At 38.0% G+C, this 24,295-nt stretch overlaps 1 long non-coding RNA gene across 1 annotated transcript; it reads left to right on the forward strand.

The window, feature by feature from the left end:
• Positions 1–50: 50 nt before the first annotated feature.
• On the forward strand, positions 51–22,488 carry LOC149782889 (uncharacterized). Its single transcript, XR_016414633.1, has 5 exons — positions 51–972; positions 1,484–1,605; positions 12,329–12,443; positions 21,819–21,925; positions 22,378–22,488. It is a non-coding gene; the product is annotated as an uncharacterized LOC149782889 (long non-coding RNA).
• Positions 22,489–24,295: the final 1,807 nt, after the last annotated feature.

The following is a 24,295-nucleotide window of genomic DNA, read 5'->3' on the forward strand; positions in this document are numbered from 1 at the left end:
GGCAGGCGATTACGAATTATTTAAACCACGTTTTTCATCTGTCACAGATTTTATAATCATTTTGAAGTGGCTGCTTTATCTCGAGGAAAACGAGCGGTAAGTGTTATACAAAACAAAATCTTAATAGCAATTTGATCACTTTTGCGTCATTTGACAGTAAGAATAGTAATAAATAGAGGATAATTTCTTTTCCTACGTTAGGCCTAATACCTGGTATGTTTTTTAGTGTGGTACACACACAAAAAACAACCCCAAAACAACACTAACAACATTTAAAAAAACCCACAAAAACGAGTGCCGTGCCGAAGCCACGGGCTAAAATGCTTTATTATCATTTTTTTTTATTTATAGCATCAATCACAAATTGAAATATATACAGTATTAGCGTTGGAAAAGAAAGTTTTCTTTTTGTTATATTTTTTTTTCTCACCCTAGCGAAACACTTTCTGCAAATGACCTTAATAAAGAAAAATAATAAATTAACCTAAACCACTTTGAATGTCGACCGTATCTTTTATTTACACGGCATCATGCGCGGAAGAAAATACCAACTGAACCGGGATTTCAGACAGCAGATGAATTGAAGTTGATTCATTGAACATCATTAGCAATTGTACAATCAAACAGATGCAACAATGAAAAGTGGAACTATGAAAAATCGAGAATGTTAGATTTGCGAAGGATTTATTCCGAATCATTGTCTGCTAATAGAGAATTCATGTCAGTTGCTGTGTCGGCGATGCCCACACAGCGCGCCGTCCAAATGTGAAGTTGCGTTTTGCTGACAGACATAACACTGTGCCATAATTTATCTGATGGCATGTAAAGAAGCTGCTTAAATTATAGTATTTAAAAGTTTCTTCATTTTGTAAGAGCTAAAGAAATTAATTCTGGTTTGAAAGACAAGATGACGGTAAAACTCAGAAGACGTAGCTGTACAGTACCGTTGGTGTTGGAGACGTCATAATAAAGGTAACTGCGTTAACTTCGCTTTTTGTTTGGTAATTTGTTGGATATTATCTTTTGCTGATCTTCTTTGAGCTTGGAGTAAATTTTACATTCTGAACATTTTTATTTGCACTTATCTGCTTAATATGTATTGCTGGGATATCATATAGAATATGAAGTCAGTATAATGGTACTATATTACATATTTGAATGATAAAAGACTGGTAAATGATATAATGATAAACTACAAAATAAATAATTTGCCCAATATCCCAAATATGTTAATTAAAACAAACATTGAATGTAAATTCAGATATAATGAGCAGTTGTAAGAAGTAAGAAATAACATTTTATCCATTGAACCTGTTATGTGTTATCATCATCAGTTTTAAAATAAACACATGGAGACAAGTTTGCTTAAATTCTAAAATTAACACACACACACACACACACACACACACACACATGGTATTTTAATCTAATACAGAAATGGTGACATTGATATATGCAGACCAATAGTTTTTTTCTTCTACAGATATAAATTAAAAAGCCTAATTCTGAGAGTTTCACCTACAACATTCATGATGGGAAAGGGCCACTAATTAAGAGCTGACATATGTGGAAGAAAAATACCATCCATGTTGAAAAGGGCTAGAGGTAATGTGAGAAAACATAATTTATCAATCTTATTTAACATTATTGTTGATATTTTATCTCAACTGGTCAAAAGGCTAAGTGGGTTTATGTAATGGTCCAGAGTGTGTTATTTATTTCACATCCCCTTCTGTCTTTCAACAGTAAGAAATTAGCTACTTTGGAGTCCATAGTTCTGATCAATTTGTTTATATAAAACTTGGTTTTGGGCTTAAATCAACATCTTGGATAAATCTAATAATGAGCAAAATCCAAGTATATACATGTGATCATGTATAAGATTAGTTGAGTTTTTTAACCAGCCTAAAAGCCATACTTCCACAATATAGGCTAAAATCATTAAGTTGTCCTTGAAGTTTGATGAGTGTTAACCATTAATAATAATAAGGTGATCTTTCATCTGAGTATGTTACCACCGCATGCAATATTTATACATGTAGTGCAGTTTTTACTAAACGTAGAATACATGCTTATATAAATGAGATCTAGATTGAAGAAGTGAAGATGCATACAAATACATGAGGTTATAACCACTACTGCTGATTCAAGTTTGATCATGCTTGGCCATTGGGCTTATAGAGTCAAGTTTCACAATGATGCTTATTATGAGTGTGATAAAGGTATGGTAGTGAAGTGACCTTGCATCTGATTGGCAGAGTTTCTTATGATTTGCACAACAGTGTTTATGATCCAATTTAGATCTGACTTGTTTAATTATTTGCTTGTATGTCTGAGGCTATAAGCAAATCTATGCATATAATGTGGTGGTTCTACATCTCACTAGCCATTCTTGCTACTGCTCTTAAAACTATTTCTCATTAATTTCATCAGACTTGGTGAATAGATTTATCTCATCAAGATATAGCAAAAGAGCAATTTTGTAAAAAAAATATTCATTCATATTAAACTCAAATTCTGCATCTGATTGGTTGACCTTGCAAATACTATAAGGGCTCTATTTCTGACAAAAAGATTATTTTGATCTAATGTAGCAGAAATGCTTATATGATCAAAACATTGAACATATTTGATGACAAATAAGAAATAGTTTTTCATGCAAATTTGATAAACATTGATAAATCGGTTCATATCATTAAAAGCTTGGAAGAGTTTGATTACATGTGAGACCATCACATATTAATCATTCTTTATTTAGAGAATTATTTTTGTCAGGATTTAGTAAAATATGTAAAATCAATATGGACTGGTTTTGTTATGTACAGCAACACTAGTTGTTTACTGAGTACTGAGGGAATTGGAGTAAGGCAAGGGTACATTGCAGTAGGTAACCTGGTTGACTTGATAACAGGATTTTAACACAAACATTTTTATCAGGAGTCTAGCATACTAACCATTGATTCACTGCAGATCCTGCCCCCATTAGTTACCTTTTAATACATAAAGCATTAGGGTTTTTTATGTCACAAATCCCATAGGGATTAAAATTATCATCATAGGTCTCACTGGATAGTTACGTATTTTGACATCCCTCTAATTTTTAAGGTAGAAGGCATGAACCTAATTATCACAAGCCTAGCATTTATAAATTTACACATAAGCTAAATCTATAATGTGGTTCAGATTTACTTTGAGTTAGGCATGGAAATAGGTTGGCTTGTTGGTGACTGCCTGTCACAGTTAGATGAGCATTGGAGATCATATGCGTAACTTAGTCTGCAAATGAGCTGCCGACTTTTATTTGTGTCTGCTACAGAGGTAAATATAAAAAAATCTTGATGGTAGAGGGGTGATGAAAAGTATGCTAATTTGTTATAGTACTAGTGAACTTTATTCATGCATAAGGCACATACTGATTCTTTTAGTTGCCTTGTCACAGAAAAATATTGAAAATAGCTATTTCTAGTAAAAAATGAATGTAAAATGTACCTGCATCCTTTGACCCTACCAGAACCAAACTAAAAGCTCAAATTTGTGCAGCTGCTTTTGCTCATCACAAACATAATTGGGAGTATAACTGCTAACCCTACCCTCTAGCACACATTTCATTCATTCATTGGATTAAAGTCACGTGCACCTTTCGGTATGTGCGACTGTTTAGTTTGTACACGTTTGTGTACTTTTTGAATTTAGCGATTAACTTATACAATGCCCCCAAGCAAGCAAGCCGAAGCCCAGGTGCCCCAAAAGGTCCCGCCCAGGCTCTCATCGCTGCAACCTTCTCCATCGTTGTACTCCGTTGGTGGTCTGTTTCTGCATCCTGCATCTCCTTCCTCTCTCATTTCAGGCAGTAACCGAAGCACACCAGCAGCAGTATTATGAAATTTTCATTGCAATCAATGCCCAGTTCCCTATATTTATTGGGCTATTCCTGTACTATCTTGCCAAACATGTGATTGTCACATACGCTTCAGATATTCCTGAGTTGTGAATTTTCCGATCTTTTTTAAGGTCTATTAAATTTTGTGTACTTTGCGTACTTGAATTTTCCGAAAATTTTTTCACATCTAGTAGGCTTTTAGTAGCCCTTTATTTTGTTTTGGAGATCTCAATTTGGTTAAGTATTTCGTACGTGTGGCTTTAAACCAATCAGTGTGTTTCAGGGCCAGTAAGTTGTTGGTCAAAAGAGGGCTTTCGTGGGTCAGAATGAAAGCCCTATGTGGTAAAATTTGTTTGTAAAAAAGAAAAAAAAAAAGAAAAAAGAAAAGAAAAAAAAGGTGGGTAGGGAGTGTGTATGCTATATTTGTGTGATGGCTATAGACATTTTTGTTCGTTTTTCTGCTTTTCCCACATATCCCGACAACACACATTCACGCTCACTTTCTCATTCACACTTATAAGTAGATGTGGGTGGGGGGTGGCCTTATTTCTTTTGTTTGATTTCGGGAAGGCAATTCTTTTCATACTGGGGGGTGGGGGTGGTTTGATTATTTGAGGCATACTCTTTTCATTGTTTCTGCCTTCATTCCCCAAGGTCTGCAAGTGTCCTGTTCTTTCTTCTTTTACTGCCTTAGGACGTTTAACTTCATCCTGTGCCTTTTCCTGCTCTTCTTTATTTCAGCTCTTTCTGCCTTATCCCGTGTCCGTTTCTATTTTGGTCTTCTCGTCCTTTTGATACTGCCATGTTCGCCGTGAGATGTTTTCTTCGAGGGAGGTGGTTTGATTGCCTTTGTTTCCCTTCGCTTTGACCACTTGGCTATTTACCTGTTATTTTTGTTTAGCTTAGCTATTTGTGATTTATTTTAATGTATATTTTTTTTATTTTTATTTTTTTATATTTTTTTTATTTTTTTTTGATCCTACGGGACCTAGCATGCCGTTATAATTCCGAAACAGTGATTTTGTAATATTTTGTCCTTATCTGGTTTTTATTGTTCGGGTTATGATCGGCTGTGCCAGTCTGTGAACCCACGATACCGAGCCAGCCGTCACAATTCCCAAACAGTGATTTGTAATATTTTGACTGGTCTTTGATTTACTTTTTAATATTTTTTTTTTGCTTTTTTTTTTTTTTTTTTTCCTTTTTTTCTTTTTTTTTTTTTTTTTTTTGAACCTACGGGGCCTAGCATGCCATTATAATTCCAAAACAGTGATTTTGTAATATTCGTCCTTATCTGGTTTTTATTGTTCGGGTTATGAGCGGCGGTGTCAGTCTGTGAACCCACTAGCCCGAGCCGGCCGTCACAATTCCCAAACAGTGATTTGTAATATTTTGATTGGTTTTTTTCTTTTTTGGTTCGATCTTTTAGGTTTATTGGTTTTAATTTCTTTACATGGTCTCTCTTTATACCCAACCCTTCATTCGGTTTAGATTTGTCCCCTTTTGCCTATTTTGTTAATGAATGTCATGATGTTATTATAGGTCATTCCTATGTTATTGTTTTTTGCCACAAGTAACTCCGGGTATGTCCACCGTTCTCCTATTTGTTCCTGTTGAGATTTTAGTTCGGCCCTTTCCTGGTTGTATTTGGGGCATATATTTATTAAGTGTGCGATTGTTTCTGGAGTTGGGCAGTAGGGGCAGTTTTCGGTTGGTCCCCTTTTTATGTGTTTCCCTGCGCATCCTGCCAATAGTGTTTTACCTGTTCTTATTCTATTTATTATTGTTATATCGTATGGATTTTTGAAGGTCGGACTTTCGACTTTTCTACTTACTTTTTTCATCATCGTGTGTATTAGACTGTTTGCATCCGATTTTTCCCATAGCTCTTGCCACATGTCATTGATCTTGTCCCATGTTATTGATTTCAGTGACGCTGTATGCTATATTTTGGGCTTTTGGTTCGTTTGTGGCGTTTTTTGCTTCTGCATCTGCTTTGTCATTGCCTGGGATTATGGATGTGAGAGGGTATCCATACGAATTCAACGTGTTTGTTGTTTTTTTCAATCTCTTTAAGTAGCGATCTTGCATGATTAATCATATTAGGTCTGCTCTTGGATTGGTCTGTTGCTAACGATTGTAGTACACTGTAAGAGTCGCTTAGAATGACTGCCTTAGTTGAGGGGTATGTTTTGACGTATGTTAATGCCATTAGTATTGCCATGAATTCTACCGTGTATATAGCGCATTGGTCTGGGAGTCTTTTTCCAACGGCGACATCTAATTTTGGGATCACTATCCCTGCTGCAGTTTTATTTGGATTTTTGGTTTTTGATCCATCTGCGAAGATTTGCGTGTATGTCTCGTATTTGTTGTCAATGTACGTTAGTATTGATGCTCTTAGTCCTATCGGGTCATTTTGTTTTTGTCCTAGTTTACGTAAGCTAAGATCTATTTGTGGTGTGGGACAGGTCCACGGGGGGTCTGGGTAGTACCTTATTTTTTCTGGGTTGATATTTGCGATTTGAAATTTCCTTTTTAATTCTATAATTATTTTCCCACTAGGTATTTTTTTATTTTTTCCTTTTGTATCGAATGGTTTGTCGCATGCTAAGAGGGCTTGTAGCGTGAGGTGGTTGGGTTGGTGTATTGATATTCGAGTCGAGTATCGCAGCATCAATTCCTTCCGCCTTAGGTCTAGCGGGGGTTCTCCTACTATTATTAAGATATCTTGTGTGGGGGTACCATTTAGGACGCCGGTGCATACCCTTAGCGCTTTTGATTGGACTGTGTCTAGTTTCTTTAGTAACGTGGCGTTCGCCGCTCCATATACCTGGCAACCGTAGTCCAATTTTGCTCTTATAAGTGCTCTATATAGGGTAACGAGTGTTTTTTGATCAACCCCCCAATTCACCCCTCTGAGGTTTCTGTGGAGGTTGATGTCTCGTTTGCACTTCGTTACGAGTTCTTGGATATGAGCTGCCCACGTGAGTTCGTGGTCGAATACCATACCTAGGAGTGTCGCTTGTTTTTCGAATTTGATGGGTACCCCCTTTAGGGTTAAGTTTGGAGTGGGTGGGGGGTGGCCACCTCCCGGATTGAAAACTATGCCTACTGTTTTTAGAGGTGACAATTTAAATCCCCATTTATCTGTCCAATTTCCTATATCGTTTAGTCCTTTTTGTAAGTGCTTGGTCGTTTCTCTGCTGGCTGGGTTGCCAGTTTTCCATACGGCGCTGTCATCGGCGAATTGGGATAAGTCAAGGTGGTTGGGTTTTACCGCTGTTTCCAGGTCGTTTATCATTATATTAAATAAAGTTGGGCTGATTACGCTTCATTGTGGCGTGCCATTTTCCAGTTTGTATCGTTCGGAGTAGTCTTGTCCTAGTCTGACTTGTATCTTTCTATCGGTTAGGAAGTTAGCAATAAATTTGTATATATTGCCAGTTATTCCGTATGGTTTAAGTTTACTTATCAGTCCCTTAGTCCACATTAGATCATATGCTTTTTCCATGTCTAAGAAGATGGCTGTAACATATCTGGATTTTTAAAATTTTTCTCTAGATGCTAATTTGACAGCGGTTTCTAGTCTCATGAGTTGGTCTATTGTGCTTCGGTAGTTGCGAAACCCGCTCTGTGTATTAGCTAGTAGTCCTTTGCTTTCTAAATGGTATTTCAGCCTGTTGTTTACCATAGTTTCCATTATTTTACATATGTTGTCTGTTAGTGATATGGGCCTGTATGATTTTATATCGCTTGAGGGTTTTCCAGGCTTAAGAATCGGGACCACTACTGCCTTTTTCCATCTTATAGGTATGGTACCGGTTTCCCATATTTTATTAATGAGGTTAAGTGCAATTGTGACAAGTTTTTTGGGTAGGTTCTTGTACATTTCATACCCCAAAGTATTCTCCCCGGGGGATGTGGTCTTTTTGCCGGCGAGGGCCTTTCTCCATTCGGCTTCTGTAAACGGAAGGTTTAGTGGGCCGTCATTATTTCCTGCTTCCTTTATGTTGTCAGAGTTGCTTTCCTCAAATTGCCTTTTATGATTTTTAAACTTATCCTCAAAGTTGGTATTGCTACACATGTTGGCGAAATAGTTTGCGAATAATTCTGCCTTATGTTTGTTGTTTTGTCCAGGTATGTTGGGGGTTATTGATTTAGTTTTGCCTCTCATTTTTTTAATTCTTTGCCACACCTCCTTCGATTTTGTGTTAATATCTAGTTTTGAGCAGAATTCTCTCCATGAGTTTTGTTTAGCTATCATAATAGTTTGTTTGGCAGTTTTTTCCTTTTCCTTGTAGTAGTTAAAGTCCCTATTATTTTTAGTTCTTTTGAATTTGTTTAGAGCTCTTTTTTTCTCTTTAATTGCTATTTTACATTCATTATTCCACCAGGGCACCGTGGGTTTGGGTGCTACTCCTTTAGTTTTAGGAATTGTTTCTTGGGCCATTGTGTTAATGGTTTCTATTAATTTGTCATTAAAGGTGTCAATGTCCCGGTGATATATGGTTTCTGGGTCGATTGAGTCACCTATCTGTTTGAACCTAATCCAGTTGGCCTGTTCGTATTTCCATCTTGGTGTGAAGGACGCTTTATTTTGAGGTATTCTAATTTGTATTTCTATATTTATAAGGTAATGGTCACTTCCCATAGGGTCGCTTTCATCAACTTGCCAATCAGAAATGCCTGTTAATCTTGGTGTGCATAGAGATAGGTCTATTGCTGATGTGTGGCCTGTTCTGTCATCTATCCGGGTGTGCATTCCGTTGTTTAGAAAAACTAAGTTGCATTTTTGTGCCCATTTTTCTACAATTTTTCCTTTAATGTCCGTCTTTTGACTCCCCCATAGTTCATTGTGCGCATTGAAGTCCCCACATATTACCACCCATTCTCCACAGTCTTTAATCATTTTGATTGTTTCGTCTGCACTTAAATTGCGCTGCTCATTTGTTTCATAGAGGTTAACGATTAGTACCTGCTTAGTTTGAGCGGTTATTTTGACTATCTGTATTTCGAAGTCATTGGGCGGTCTACTATCTGTTAATTTATGCATTTCTGATGTAATTCCATCTCTAACAAAGGTTGCTAACCCCCCTCCTCTTGCTGTGGGGGATCGATGCTTTAGGTATTTGGTGTTGTAGCCTATGATGTTTGGGATACGTGAGGTATCATTTAGGTGGGTTTCCTGTATGCATATAACATCTGGTTTTCTTTCCTGTTCAAGTATTTTGTTATTTAGTTGGTCAGCGTGGGCCCTAAGGCCGCGTGCATTCCATTGCCATATTTTGATTTCTGCTCTGGAATCCATCTCTAGTGCAAAAAGTCTTAATAGTTTGTTTAATTTACTGTTGTTTTCGTTTTATGCGTGTTTCCTACCAGTGAGGGTGCTACCTATTTATTTTGTTTTTGGTATCCTGATTTTTGTTTTGGCCTGCTTATAGTTTACCCCATGGGAGATCATATATTCGACTATTAGGGCTTCTCTAAGAGCCCTGGGGCATTCTGCGTGGTTTGGTTTGTGGTTACCACTACAGTTAGCGCAGTGCTGATTGGTGGCACTACATGTTTTCCAGTCTGGGTGGTGAAGACCACATTGATTGCACCGGAATAGGTTTCCGCAACTCTTAGAGTAATGCCCCCAATTTTTGCAGTTGCCACAGAACCGTGGTTTGTTTTTGAAAGCAAAAATTTTTTTAGCCTCGAGTTTTTCGGCTATTTTGATAGTTTCTGGGGTGGCGCCCTTAAAAAAGAGTACCACTGCAGTGCTATCCTTTCCCCTTCTTGTTTTTAGGCGGATTGCTTTCTCTACTTCCTGTCCTTTACTCCTTATGTAGTCTACTATTTCATTGGTTTTATTTTGAGTTGATATGTATATGACTCCTTTGTTGTGTGTTTTTGGGGGGTTTGGGTCTATGTGTTGTTTTGTTCTGTTGTGTCTAGTGACCTGAACATTTATTTGGTCTATTCTTTCAATTTCCATATATTTGGCAATCTGTTGTTCAGTGGTGCATTTGATTATCAGCAAGTCGTCTCTAGTGCTTTTAAGCGTGAATTCTCCTTGGTGATGTTTGTTCAATTGCCATGCTATGGTTTTAAAGGCTAACTTCGTTATTTTGGAATTTACTCCCTTGACGAAGAGAGTCAGTTCAGCGGGGTGTTTCTTGTTTTGGATATTTTGCAGACTGGTCTTTTTTCCCCTGGTGTTTGTCTCTTTAGCTGACTTTGTTTCGTTGTCCATAACCGGCTTGCTGGGTCTTGTATTCTGACAGTTAGTGTGTTCCTTATTCTTTCTAACTGGTATTTGGGATTTGGTTTTCCTATTATTCTTACCTTTTGTTGAGTCGTGTGTGACTGCTTTATTTGTGGTAGGGTGAGGGCGTTCTGTTTCATCTAGTAGGTTCTCAGTTTGAGTCCCCTGGCTGCTAGTGTTTTTAACCAGCGTGGTCTGGGTTGTTTTTGTGCTTGTTGAGTATTGTTCCTCAGTTTGGGTACTCATGTCGGATGTAGTTTTGCGGTTACTCGGTAGATTGTCCACATTCTCGTTTACGCTTGGTGACAGGTAGAGTCTACTCATCGAGTCAGTTGGGGTCGAGTTGAAAATTGGCGTTAAGAACTGTATCTGTCGTTTTTCTCTTAGGGGGGATGAGACTGCTTCGGAGTAAGTTTGCCTTAGTTTATCTGCCTTTAGGTTGACCAGGCAGCTGAGATAACTATTTGATGATGTGACATTAATTTTGTTGTTATCCATCTTGAGTTTCTTTATTTGATGTAAGGTATATATGACGGGATATTTCTTTAGTTTTAATCCTGGGTTTGTTTTGATTTCTTGCAATTTATTTGAGTTTAATTCTAGCTTAAAGCTATCTGTCTTAACTATACTTTATTCTACTTAGTACTATGAAAAAGCAACAGCTGTAAGGGGATATGCAAATAGCTTTTATTCTGATTTGTGTAATTAATTATTATATTACTATTATCCAATTTAAACTTATTGAAAATTATTTTCTAGCCAAATGGTCAAAGTAAAAGGTTTTACTTACCCCGATCCAATTTTCTTTTTAAGATCTTTAGAGTTTTTAAATACAGCCTTCTAATTATACAAGTTTCATTACATTGGTCAATAATTAGTCACATGTGATGACACTTGTAACTAATCAAACCACAGCAACTGAGAGCAGACTAAGCACTGATATTTATATGGTACAGTGGCAATATACAGTCTGTCTGCCGCAACACATGAAACAAACTGGACAAATCTGAAAGCCTTGAATTTGACTTTATTTATCTGTATGGTAGAACAGAACCTGAGTTGAAAAGCTTTTAAAGAAAGACCTTGATATCAAACCTAATAATAACTGCAGGAGTTATATTATGGATAATTAACCATTCTCTCAGTTTCAAACTGGGCATTCCATCCCATGGGGTTCTAAATGTAAACCAAGTGTAACTGATATCCTAATGAACTGTAAAGACCATAGCAGCACAACAGCAGGGGACCAGGTATGTCCAGATCCAGAAATCACAGACCAGTTTCAAACTGATGATGAACCACATAAAAATTACACATCTGCTAGAACTTATGTTATGAAGATAACTTAAATTGCATTATTATTAATCCTCCTCCTCACATTCATCATAATTGAGATGCATCATATATGTTTTATTGTAAAATAGTTTATGCAACATAATTCAGTGAAGACCTTTGCTGCCAATTTACCAGTGAACCATTTGTTTCAATGAACATATTTTATGTTGTAACAAGGAGCATCATTTAAACATTATGATACACTTATCATACCTGTATATGAAATCTTAATACTAACACTTATACTTGCAATACTACTACTAATAAAAACACCTGCATTGATAATTTGATTATGTTCAATTGGACTTGTATCTAAATGATCACCAGCTGTATGAAAAGACATATTTTAATATATAGATATTGGATGGAATACTAGTTACCACAATTGAATAGTCATATGATAAATGATATATTATTTTAAACAATTTGTATTTGCAGTGAAACATACTTTTACATTATTTTCACTTAAATTTCATTTATAGAGCAGTATACTCTGCATTCATTAAATTACTGAAATGGTTATAATACAACAACAAATACTGCAACTTCCAGAATCACAAAAATCAAAAGATATAAACAAAAACTTCCCTACATGTATCAACAGTTGTCACTTAATAGACAGAACTCTGAAGATTTAGAATAGGATGTTAACAAATTAGGTATTCAAGTTAAAAAGAAAAAAATACCAAGTAAGCTTACTACCAAAAAATCAAACAATAACAGTGAATTTTAGTACATTCCCAGGAAACAGAATATATGATTTTTCTTAACTTGATCTGATACATCTTAAATCTATAGAAAATGATTCATATTGTATGACTAAAATATTATGTAAACAAAAATTCCATCACTTTTTTCAGATGCAACATGCATACCCCAACCCATCCTTCTTGATCATAAAGTATACCAGCATTCCACTATAAGATGGGGAGCTGTAGTGGCTCAGTGGTTAGCTTTCTGGACCTGTGAAATAAGGTAGGTTCAAATTCTACCATCAGACCAACCTGGGTTAGCTACCATGGTGTGTCCTTGGGCAAGGCACTATACTTAAAGTGCCTTGGCACTAAATAACTTACTTGTGTTGGTTTACCATAAAAGGCCAAGCCAAACACAAAAAAACAACAACTTTAAAATATGAGTTTTGTCAATACTAAGTAATTGAAAATCATACTGAAGAAATGTTTTTGTTAATACAGATTAATGGATCTAAAAAATCTCTTTCTTCTGCAGGAGTTTAAAATGTTAAATTAAAAAGGTCATGGTACACATTGCTTTGTTCGTACACATCAGGCTCCGTAACCCATATCCAACTAAAAATTTTAGTAGAGTCTGAATAAAACATATTTTAATCTGGATGATAATATTCTTTCTCCATTCATATATTACACCACCAAGATTGATCCAAATAAGATTACATTTTACTATAACACTGAGGATGAGTATGCCTCTTAACAACTTACAAATGTGGAGAGAATGGAGTTAAACTGAACTTTGATTTCTTTTCAACCATAGCACAAGACGATCATTTATTATGAAAAAACCTGAATAAAGTTGGAGTTCATAACCATGACAGTCTTGATACAATATAAATTCAATATATTATTGTTGTCTTGAGGTATAGTTCTGTATATTACAATCTCACACAAGATCAGGGTATATTTTAGTACCATACAGTTAATTCGGGATTGTATTAATACCTATTCTGATGAATGAACATTAAATAAGATTTACTATTTTGGAACCAGTTGCAATAAAGTTTACTAAACAAGAGAAAATATGACTTTACTATAATATCTAAAATGTAAAATCTGCAAACAGAATACTTGCTTGACTTTACACTTCAACTATATCATAATATTTATTTGAAATGAATTTATACAAATGGCATTAAATTTGGTTTCAGGCTGGTAATGACAATGGTAGTAGTGAATAGGGACGGTCTAGGGACTAGGGAACTTCCATGTTAAAAAGGGTATATCCACTCTGGGGACTATGTAATTTAACATGGGAGAAAAAAAAAAATATCCATTCTAGGGACAAGGGGAATTTAACATGGGAGAAAGAAAAAAAACTATTCACTCTAGGGACAAGGGAAATTGAACATGGGGAATAAATCGTGGGACTGTCTTGGAACTAGGGGAAATGGAACAGGGTCGGGACCCTATTTTAATAAGGTCCCGACCTGATGGGTCTATGAAAATGGAACAGGCGAAAATTGAAACAGGGAGGGGTCTCTATTTTTTTATTATTTTTTTAAACAAAAAAATAAAAAAAGGGGTAGGCAATTGAAAGTCAAGATCTTTTCGAGAGATAGGAATGGCCCTGAAAAGGGCCTTTGGTTTTATGTTAATATACCCTTAACATAAAGGGCATCTGTGACATCTTCTTCTTGACCTTAGGCTGTGCCTGACTGCAGGACCATAGATTAAGACTCTTTTGAGGCATCCTTGATGCTCCACATAAGATTCTTCGCATCCACAGGCTGGTGTCTGTCCTGTGGATAACTGTCCAGTTGGATCGGACATACATTGATATGTCTGTCCGGAACATCATCGAAGACACAAGCGTTGAAGATTGTACATCGGTCCACATGTTGGGGTGCTGAGTAACAGGTGAAGGAATGCAGTGAACTGTACTTATTTATAGGGGGAGGAAGGATTGAAACGGATTGAGTTTGTTGACCAATCCAAACACGCGTTACAAAATTCAGTCAGCCCACGTCCAATCCGAAGAGAGCAGTCTGTGACGTCACATAGTCTATATAGATTCGCTAGCGCCTGTGCGTAGTCAATCTAAGCGACAGTTTTTCAACATGACGGAAACTCAGAAAACGATCAGTTTGGGTGCACTGATGGTGGAGACTACCCAAGGGAACCCAGACTTACTTTCAGAAGAGGTGAATTGGGATTTTGTGGATTTTTTTACCTTGCAAGAATTTGTTCCTGAACCTTCGTCACCTTCTCCTTCATTACCGCACATGGAAAATTTTAGACAGAGACAGAAAGAAGAATTGGAGAAATTTATACAACAGCAAAAGGAAGCGGAACAAGCTTTTCTCCTACAGCAACAGCAGCAAGAAGAAGAGGTAAGAAAAAAACAAGAAGAAGAAGACGCAGCAGCAAAGAAACAAGGGTGTCAAAATCAAACGGTCACGGTACTGTTAGACATTTTAGTTAAGAAGTCTGAAACAGATGTATCAGACTTCTTTATTACGGCCGAAGAGAATACGACCTTCCCAAGCTAAACACTCCAACCCTGTGACTACGCCTACTGCACCATCCTTAGTGATTTCAACGAAATCATCATCAACAGTACGCAGTCCAGAAGTAGGCCTTGGCCATGGCAAAGGCTTAAGACAGTTAAAGTTGATTGTTTAAACTCACCCCTTACACCAAAAAAGGCCCTTTTCAGGGCCATCCACGTCTCTCGAAAAGAGATAGGCTTTCAATTGCCAATAACTAAAAAAAAACATTTTACCCAATAGTACCTGTCTGTGTATGAGTGTGCGTGAGTGTAGGTTCTTATTTTAAAATCAAAACCCAAAGACACTTACCTTTTATAATTAATTTATTCTTTTATAAATATTTACAATTCACAATTCACAACAGAGCACTTTAAAAAGTTCATAGACTTATTCTGTCTCATTGTTCACTCTCTGTTTTTTTAATTTCTTCACCGTCATAGTCTTTTCCTCCTCTTCCTCCTCACTTTCTTCCCTTCTTTTCTTCTACTGTTTCTTTTTCTTCACCTGTCTGTTTTCTTCCTCTTCTTCTTCCTCTTCCTCTGAAGAATCCCTCTCTTCTTCTGACTCCTCTTGTTTCTTTTTTGGGCAGTCTGGTGACCAATGTCCTTTTTCTTGACAATAATAACAGGTATCTTGACTTTTGTCTCTTCTAACCCCTTTTTTTTCTTTTTTGACGGTCTGGACACTCTGAAGACCAATGCCCTTTCTTCTGACAGATATAGCAAGTATCTTGACTTTTATCTTGAAAGGAAGGAGAGTAGTCCCTCGGCTGGTCTGAAGAGAATTTTCTAATGACCCCTCGCAAAGCTCTGATGAAACGTTCAATCTTGGTAGTCTCTTCCATTGTTGTGCTCAGTTTGAGAGTGAAATGAATAGTGAAAGGACAAGACACATACCCTTTATATACGCTGGTCTGCTATGACTATAAATTAATCCATGGTGTTTAAACTTTAGTCATTTGACTTTTTGCTATCGAGATGAAATGATCCAATTCATTTGAGAAGAAAGAAGAAGAAAGTAAGAGGCAGAAACGTGATCTATCGCCTCGTACTAGGGCTGAAGTCTTGGCACAAATTCATGCCAGTGATTTTGAAGAGGACATGAGTGAACCAGAATCCAAACCCTCTAAACAAAGTTTACCACCCTTAGTCAACCCTGAAAAGTACTATGACATTCGAGAGACGGAAAAGCGTCCTTCTAGAAAATTTAGAACTACGGCTTACAAATACACAGTGAAGTTTAAAGATTTCAAGTCTGAAGTACTGTTAGAGAAAGCAAAAGGGTTCATCACCGACATGTGGGATTCTTTGCTCACCACACTCAAGCGACAATGTCAACCCAAAGAAGATGATCGCTTGAGACTTTCCATACAACATGACGGCTTGAAATCCCCTGTTTGGATCGAGTTTAGCAGCCCTGCAGAATTGACCACTTCCAAAGTCATGGACAAGATTCAACACGTGCAACAATCTAATGACCAGTTTGACATCACCGATGGAAAAGCCACACTGGACATGACCCACGTCTCTCCTCCTCAAGGGACCGGACAATGCAGAAAGACCTTATTGGTCAACAACCTTCGCATTACCAAAACAAGTCTTGTCCAAATTAACAATTTTCAAGACCACATGTGTTTAGCCCGAGCCATCGTGGTGGGATGAACCTATGCCGACAAGAACGACACGGTAGAATGGAAAAGAGCCTGGGAGAACATTCGAAAATCGAACCGAGCCAAACAACGAAATGAAGCAGAACTTCTGTTACAACAAGCATGCCTGTCCAAAGACACATCCTGTGGCATTCCTGAGATGCAAAAATTGCAAGATGCCCTAGCTCCACGATACACCTTGAAAGTGCACCCTCAAGAAGTGCGCGGGTCTCTGTTGTTTCGAGGGAAAGACTTTAAGGATGGAAAATACATTCACCTCTATCATCACGATGACCATTTCGATACCATTACCACTATCACTGGATTCCTGGGATACAAATATTACTGTGAGAAATGTGACTTATGATGGTTATAATAATCGAGAGCAACACAAACATTGTGGATCGAAATGCTCAGGATGTTTGGTCTCTCAACCCTGTCTGAGCGAAGGGCAAGAACCAGTGCATTGTCCTGCTTGTCTGCGCACATTTGTCAGCCCTGCCTGTTACCAACAACATCTGAAGATGCAAGGTTCACAGAAGAAATGTGCTTGTCAACTCCTGAGATTGTGCCCAATGTGTGGACAAGGTCTATGTATCAACAGTACCAAGGCACACGTATGTTCAGGAAAGAAAAAATGTCACATTTGTCACTGCATTGTGGACTTGGAACACCAATGCTACATACAAAAATACCAATCCCAACCAGAGAAAGAGGATGGTCACAAGAAGAAGAAAGGCAATTTCATCTTTTTCGATTTTGAATGCATGCAAGAGATCAGTATTCACATTCCTAATTTCTGCGTGGCTCATCGAGCGTGCGAGAAGTGATTCAAGAACCTATCTTGAGTTATTGCCCTCACTGCAGTAAGATTCCTGGAGGGCGTGAAAAAATCTTTCAAGGACCGAACACACTAGCCGATTTCACACAATGGGTCTTAGACCCCATCGACAAGACGTGGAGCCAAGAGGACATCGAACATTATTATGGAGATTGTCATTGTCATGCCACGGTGATGGCTCACAATTTCTCCGGATATGATGGACAGTTTCTTTTGAGATGTTATACGGAACGTGGCATCGAGCGTCCTAAAATCACTTTGAACGGAGCCAAAATCATTTTCATGCAAGTGGGACAAGTGCAGTTTAAAGATTCGATGAGCTACTTAGCCATGCCTTTGAGTCGAATGCCTAAAATGTTTGGAATGACAGAAATGGCTAAAGGGTACTTTCCACACTTTTTCAATACAGAAGCCAATCAACACGCCGTTCTACCCCATTTGCCTCAGGCTCACTATTACGACCCTGACAACATGCGTACCGAACAAGAAACTTTCTACGCTTGGTACCAGGCTCACGCCTCCGACCCTTTCGACTTTCAGGAAGAAATGCTAAAGTATCGTCGTTCCGACATGGACATTTTACGGCGATGCTGTGGAAAATTTCGAGAACTGTTCATGGAACATGGAGGGGTTGATCATTTAAAAGAGGCTTGCACCATTGCCAAAGCGTGTTCCTTAGTCTACCGACAACGATTCATGCTTGAAAACACTGTGGCTGTCATCAGTCCTCAAACGACCAACTATGTCAAACGTCAATACTCGGTCAAAGCCCCATGCTGGTTGCATTACTTGTGCGACAAGGAAGACAAATGGATTCAGCATGCCCGCAACGGACAGGGCGAAAGATCATCGGAATGCATTCGGTCAATGGCTGGGACTTAGAAAACCCCAAGATCATGTACGAGTTTAACGGTTGCTTATTTCATGGATGTCCCGTCTGTTACCCTGACCGCGGCACTAAAAATCAGTTCTTACAACGAACCATGGAAGACTTGTACCAGGCCATTTGTCAGCCACGCCTAAAGTTAGAACAGGAAGGATACCAAGTGGTGGAAATGTGGGAACACAAATACAATCACCGTTTGAACACCGATCCCGAGTTTAAACGCCTCATGGAAAGTTACCAGTTCATGGACCCCCTGAACCCAAGTAATAGTTTGTACGGAGGAAGGACCAATGCCACCTGTTTGCTGTACCAAGCTGACGAAGAGAAAGGAGAAGAAATCATATACTTGGACGTGTGTTCACTGTATCCCTACGTGTGCAAATATTGTTGCTTTCCTGCAGGGCACCCACAATTGTTCACCGAACACATCGACCTAAAAAACATTCGACAATACGAAGGCTTGATCAAGTGCAAAGTTTTGCCTCCCACGAACCTATACCATCCCATCTTACCTCGCCATTGCCAAGGCAAACTTATGTTTCCTTTGTGCCGTACTTGTGCTGAAACGTGCAACCAAGATCAACCTTGTCATCACACCCAGGAAGAACGGGCCTTGACGGGGACATGGGTCAGCGTAGAATTGTTCAAAGCTCTGAACATGGGATACCAACTGTTAGAAGTGTACGAAATTTGCCACTTTCCCAAGACACAATAATTCCACAAGGGTGACCCCACGTAGAAAGGCATTTTCGCAGACTACGTGGATGCCTTTTTGAAACTGAGCAAGAAGCCAGTGGCTATCTGTCCTGGTGTCACACTCCCAAAGACCAAAAGACATTCAGAGAGAAATTCTGGGCACAAGAAGGCATTACTTCAGATCACATTGAGAAAAACGAAGGCAGGCGATCGTTTGCCAAAGTGATGTTAAATTGCTTGTGGGGTAAAATGGCACAATGACCGTGTTTACCCAAGACGGAGTATTTGACCGAACCTTCCTGCTACTTTCAGATGATTCACGACAAAGCCAAATTCATGAAACACGTGGACGTCGTTCGTGAGGATTTGATCTTGGTGAATTACGAAGAAGATCTGAACTTTGTAGAAGATGACCCCTTTGGAAATGTCATCATTGCAGCTTACATGACAGCTCATGCTCGCTTAAAATTGTACGAAGCTTTAGAACTGTTAGGGGAACGTGTCTTGTACTTTGACATGGACAGTTGCATTTATATCGATCACCCGAGTCAACAGCACCCTGACATCGAAGGAGACCGTTTAGGAGCCTGGACAGACAAGCACCCCGATGACAAGATTCTAAGTTTCGTTAGTGGTGGTCCCAAAAATTACGGCTACGAATACTGGGCCAAACAAGGAGAAGTGCACACGAAGTGTAAAGTGAAAGGACTTACTCTGAATTATCGTACCAGTCGAGTGGTCAACTTTGGCATATTGAAAGAAGCCTTGCAGTCTAGAGATAGTGACCACCTATCAACCCAACAAGATTGTACGTTTACCCACACACCACATCGTCAGTCGACCCTTGGAAAAAGTCTATCAAATCGTGTAGCAGAAGCGAGTGCGGCTTCCCACCCACTTTACTTTGCCGTATGGACATGTCAGTATAAAACATTGGTTGTAAGAGGATAGCCACCCACCAGAAGGATGACTTCGCCGCAGCAAGAATCGAGTGAGAAATCCAGTGAGAACTCCAAGTTCAAACCCTACCATTTTCCAGTCTTCTTACCTGACTATTGTGATTGTGCCCGTCGATTGGACATGTTTCAAAAATGGCCTACGGATAGGGAAGGATTACCTTCTTCGTATGTTTTAGCTAGAACAGGATTTGTCTACTTCGGACCCGAGTCAGGATTGGGATACGAAGTACAGTGTTTCGCTTGCGGACTGAAGTTACGAATGGATCTATGTATCTACAAAGATTCAGCTATTCTGGAACATACTCGATGGTCTCCGCACTGCCATTACCTTTCAATGGCCTTTCCACCCATTAAACTACGGTACAATTATGACGGTACCTTAGAGACGGTACCTTCCAAAACTAGACGTAAACACATTGCATCCTATTTCATTGTTGTTTCTTTTCCACATAATAGCTTATTTTTTATAAAATGTTAAACTTTACTAATCTTTTTTCAAGATCACTTTAGTTTGCAAAAATACATCTTGTCATTTATTGGCATTCTACATTGAATTTTGAAAACTAGCTATAAACCTGACCTAATTACTCAACTTAACTGCTGACAGAAACAGTCTACAGTAAATGTATTTCATTTCTATAGCTCGATGGATAAACATTACATCTTTTAAAGCTGTGCACAGAATAGGCCGACATATCACGAGTCAGGAAAACATGGGGGTGGTATCCCCTGTGTCCAAAATTAATATCATTTTGAATAGAATATTCTAGTGACAATTGCCTCTTTTCAAATGGTAAGCATTGCTTTTTTTTATTTTCATCAATCTGTCAAATTCGGTATGCATTTTGCTTTAATATTTGAGATGGAAACCTTAGGTGCATAGAAATGTCAGACAGCATTGTACATCATGGATGGTGTCCAACATACTTTTATGATCATAAAACAAAATCCCATTTTTTAGTTATGGCCACTGATTTAAAAAATATTCATCCAAGCTAAATATAATAATAATAATAATGAGGACTTTGTATAGCGCCTAATCTTTAGAAGCTCTAAGCGCTTTGCAACATTAGACAACATAAAAACATACACAATGATATGATTACAAAAACAAACACCATGAAATTAGAAAACATAAAAAACATGCTGAGAATATTTAAGGTAGTTAACATTATTAAGTCATTAAGTTTGTTTTTGTAGTCAGAATAAGTAGTTTTGAGAGCACTCTTGAATGGGATCACTGCGTCTTTGTGTCTAAGTTCAGTGGGCAATTCATTCCATGTTGCTGGGCCCTGGTATGCAAAAGAATGCTGTCCATGTGACTTTGTTTTCATAGTGAGAATAATGAGTATATGATTGTCGGAAGAGGAGTGTAAGTATCTTGCTTGTGTGTACACATAGGTGAGGTCGGATAGGTATGTTGGACTAGAGTCTGTCAGTGAAACGTAGCACAGAGAACTAATGTTGTGTTTGATTCTGGATCGAATGGATAGCCAGTGTTGGGTACAGAGCAGCGGGGAGGTGTGCTCTGATTGTGGTACTCTAAGCATGATCCAAGCAGCTATGTTTTGAACTTTTTGAAGTCTCTGCAGTAGATATTAAGATGAACCAGACAGAATTGAGTTACCATAGTCCAGTCTTGAAAGCAGTAATGAACACACAAGTGTTTTAGTGGCATCAACTGAAAGATATCTGAGAATGGAGCTGATGCGTCTCAGCTCAAGATACGCAGCCTTGCATATGTTCATGACATGTTGGTGCAATGTGAGAGTACTGTCCAGAGTAACACCTAGGTTTTGTACTGATTGTGTGAATTTAATGTTGGTGTTGCTGTTATTTATTGTGTGAGGTAAAGGATGTGAATGAGAAAGTCTTTGATAAGTAAGTATGGCTTGATTTAAATTGTGTTTTTCATGTGACTTGCCAGAGATTTTTAAATGAATTGATAAAGTAACTTGAGACACATTTCAAAGTACATGTTTTAAAAATATTCCATTGATTATTGCTGGCATTTAGAAAAATGCAATGCATCCTTTGTTGTGAAACTTATTTTAAAACATTGTATTACTCATGCAGAAGCCTGCTTGAAAACTAATGGCAAAGCAAAGGCAAATGGAATGGAAGAGACCATATCAGAGACCCTCAAATATGCACCCAACCAACGCAGAATGATAAAAAACAAGGTAATCCAAATGACTCTTATTTCGTCAATATTGGATTCAGTTTCGTCTTTTAAAGCATAGTATTTGCAAAGCGGATGCATTTCTAAACTGATAACAAAATCAGCTTATCCTATTGCCCAGGACTATCGGAGCTAGAGTCCAGCTAACTACAATATGCATATATCTTGTCTGATCGGACAAGTGCCTCCATTTGGAATTTTTATTCACATGAAATATTTGGATGAAATAAATTCATCTTTGTGCAAATTGATTGCACCATCCACTTGCCAGAAATGACAAGTAAGTGCAAAGTTATCTTGTATCATGGCTTAACGATAGTAAGGGAAGCACAAGTGCAGTGAAGAAAATTTCATACATTTTTATAATGCTGATTAACATGACTTCTGCATATGTAACTAGTGCTGAGATGATATGACTTTATTTAAGCATTACAATTTTGTTTTAATTTGCAGGTGCCTGAGCAGAAGAAGTAATAGATAAACTTTACAGTGGAGTTGGAGACTGATTCTGATTCATAATCTTAATTAAATCTAGAAAATAAACATTAAAGTCATATTAAAATATCTGTTGTATTGTTTCCTTCTTTCATTTTTCTCTTAAAAACAAATGTCTGAACCTTTAGTCTGTAAATTCAGTGGATTCCTTATCAGCCCATCTACTTTTACTTTACACCATGCTACTTTAAAAAAAAAATGAATTATCCCCATTGGGGTAGGTCCCCCCAACCCCCCACCCTACTTTGTCAACTTACCTGCCACATTTAAATCTAATGGAAGGCCCTGCTGTAAAGCCTGTTAGTAAAACTACCCAACAAGAGGATTTCATACATTTGCAACTCCTAGATGGATGGTAATGTTTTCATTTTTGTAATGTAGATTTGGACATTCTTGCCACCAGTATGGAATATGTGTTTCAGAAACACAAGCAGCTTTCATCAGATTTGCATATAGGTTTTATATGTTGTGAGTATGTTGTAGGAAGTTTTTTTAAATAACATCATATGAGATGATGCCAGTGGAAATGGCAGAAAAGTGTCTGTATTGTTCACCAACTACACCTTGTTCTTACAAAATGTGGCTGTTACACATTCCCATGATGATGTCACTGACAGCCATCAGTGAGGAATGCCCCAACAAGCATAATACAAATTGCTTCCATTGTAATTGTTACAATTCCATTCTGACCACTCCGGTGTCCTAGTGGTTAGAGCGTCCGCCTCAGAAGCGGGAGGTCATGGGTTCAAACCCCAGCCAAGTCATACCAAAGACTTACAAAAATGGTATTAACAGCTACCTCGCTAGACGCTCAGCATTAAGAGGTTAGTGTTAGGACTGATCGGCCTGGTGTCAGGATAATGTGACTGGGTGCAACATCATACTACATGTTTGCAGCATGATGCCCCAGTGCTATACATCACTATAAACTGCCACACTGCAGATATCGTAGCAATATGACTGAAAAATTATTCAAGCTACGTTAAAAATCCAATCACACACACACAATTCCATTCTACGATCCAGAACCAACACTAATTCCGTACTACAGTTCTTGCATTTCAATCCAATTTTGCTTTTGAAATGTAGTGCCACTCAATTCATAATGAACCCATTCATTTCAAACACTCGCAAATACTTATTATTCCTGTCTACAACTGAAAAATATCTATATAAAAAAACGTGTAACTGTGTTTTATGCAAGGGCATGGAGATGCACAAAAACTTGCACCTGAAGCTTGAATAAAACCCCGACTGTGGATAAGACTTTACCCATCGATTACCCCAGCTTGGGGATAAATTCCGACCGTGGCGATTTATTATATATCCTATGACTGCTCCAGCTTGAGGGCAAAATCCAAGCACATCCCTAAAAAGATAACAAGTATAGCGGCTCTTTACCTTCTGTAAATGCCACTTGAGCTTCCTGATGCTGTTGTATCTGCCATTTGACAGAATCACGAATGTGGATATATTTCTTAATTGCCTCTAGTTGTTGAGCTAGTTTAGCTGTATGAAATTCCTTTGTGCAGACTCACTCATTATTAATATTACAACAGTGATTTAATTACACATCACCTGTCAGCACACCGATGATAAGTCAGTTATTTTATAACACACCAACAAGCTTGCCCCTTGCACCCCCCCCCTTTTTTTTTTATTTGGGCACCTGTGGACATGAATCTGCAAGGCTCAAATTGTCATTTTTAATATAAGATCTCAACATTTTTAAGGCCTTAATTTTAAAGACATCCTTAAAACCCCCAAAAGGTTATCAACTGGATCACCAGCCTTCGTTTAGAGTAACAGCAAGTATATATATATATTTAGGTCTAAGGAAACACAATAAAAATGTTTGATTTAACAATGACATATT

The sequence above is a fragment of the Sinohyriopsis cumingii genome, chromosome 15, assembly GCF_028554795.1.
Source record: "Sinohyriopsis cumingii isolate HCF-2022 chromosome 15, ASM2855479v2, whole genome shotgun sequence".
In the NCBI taxonomy this organism is placed as follows: domain Eukaryota; kingdom Metazoa; phylum Mollusca; class Bivalvia; order Unionida; family Unionidae; genus Sinohyriopsis; species Sinohyriopsis cumingii.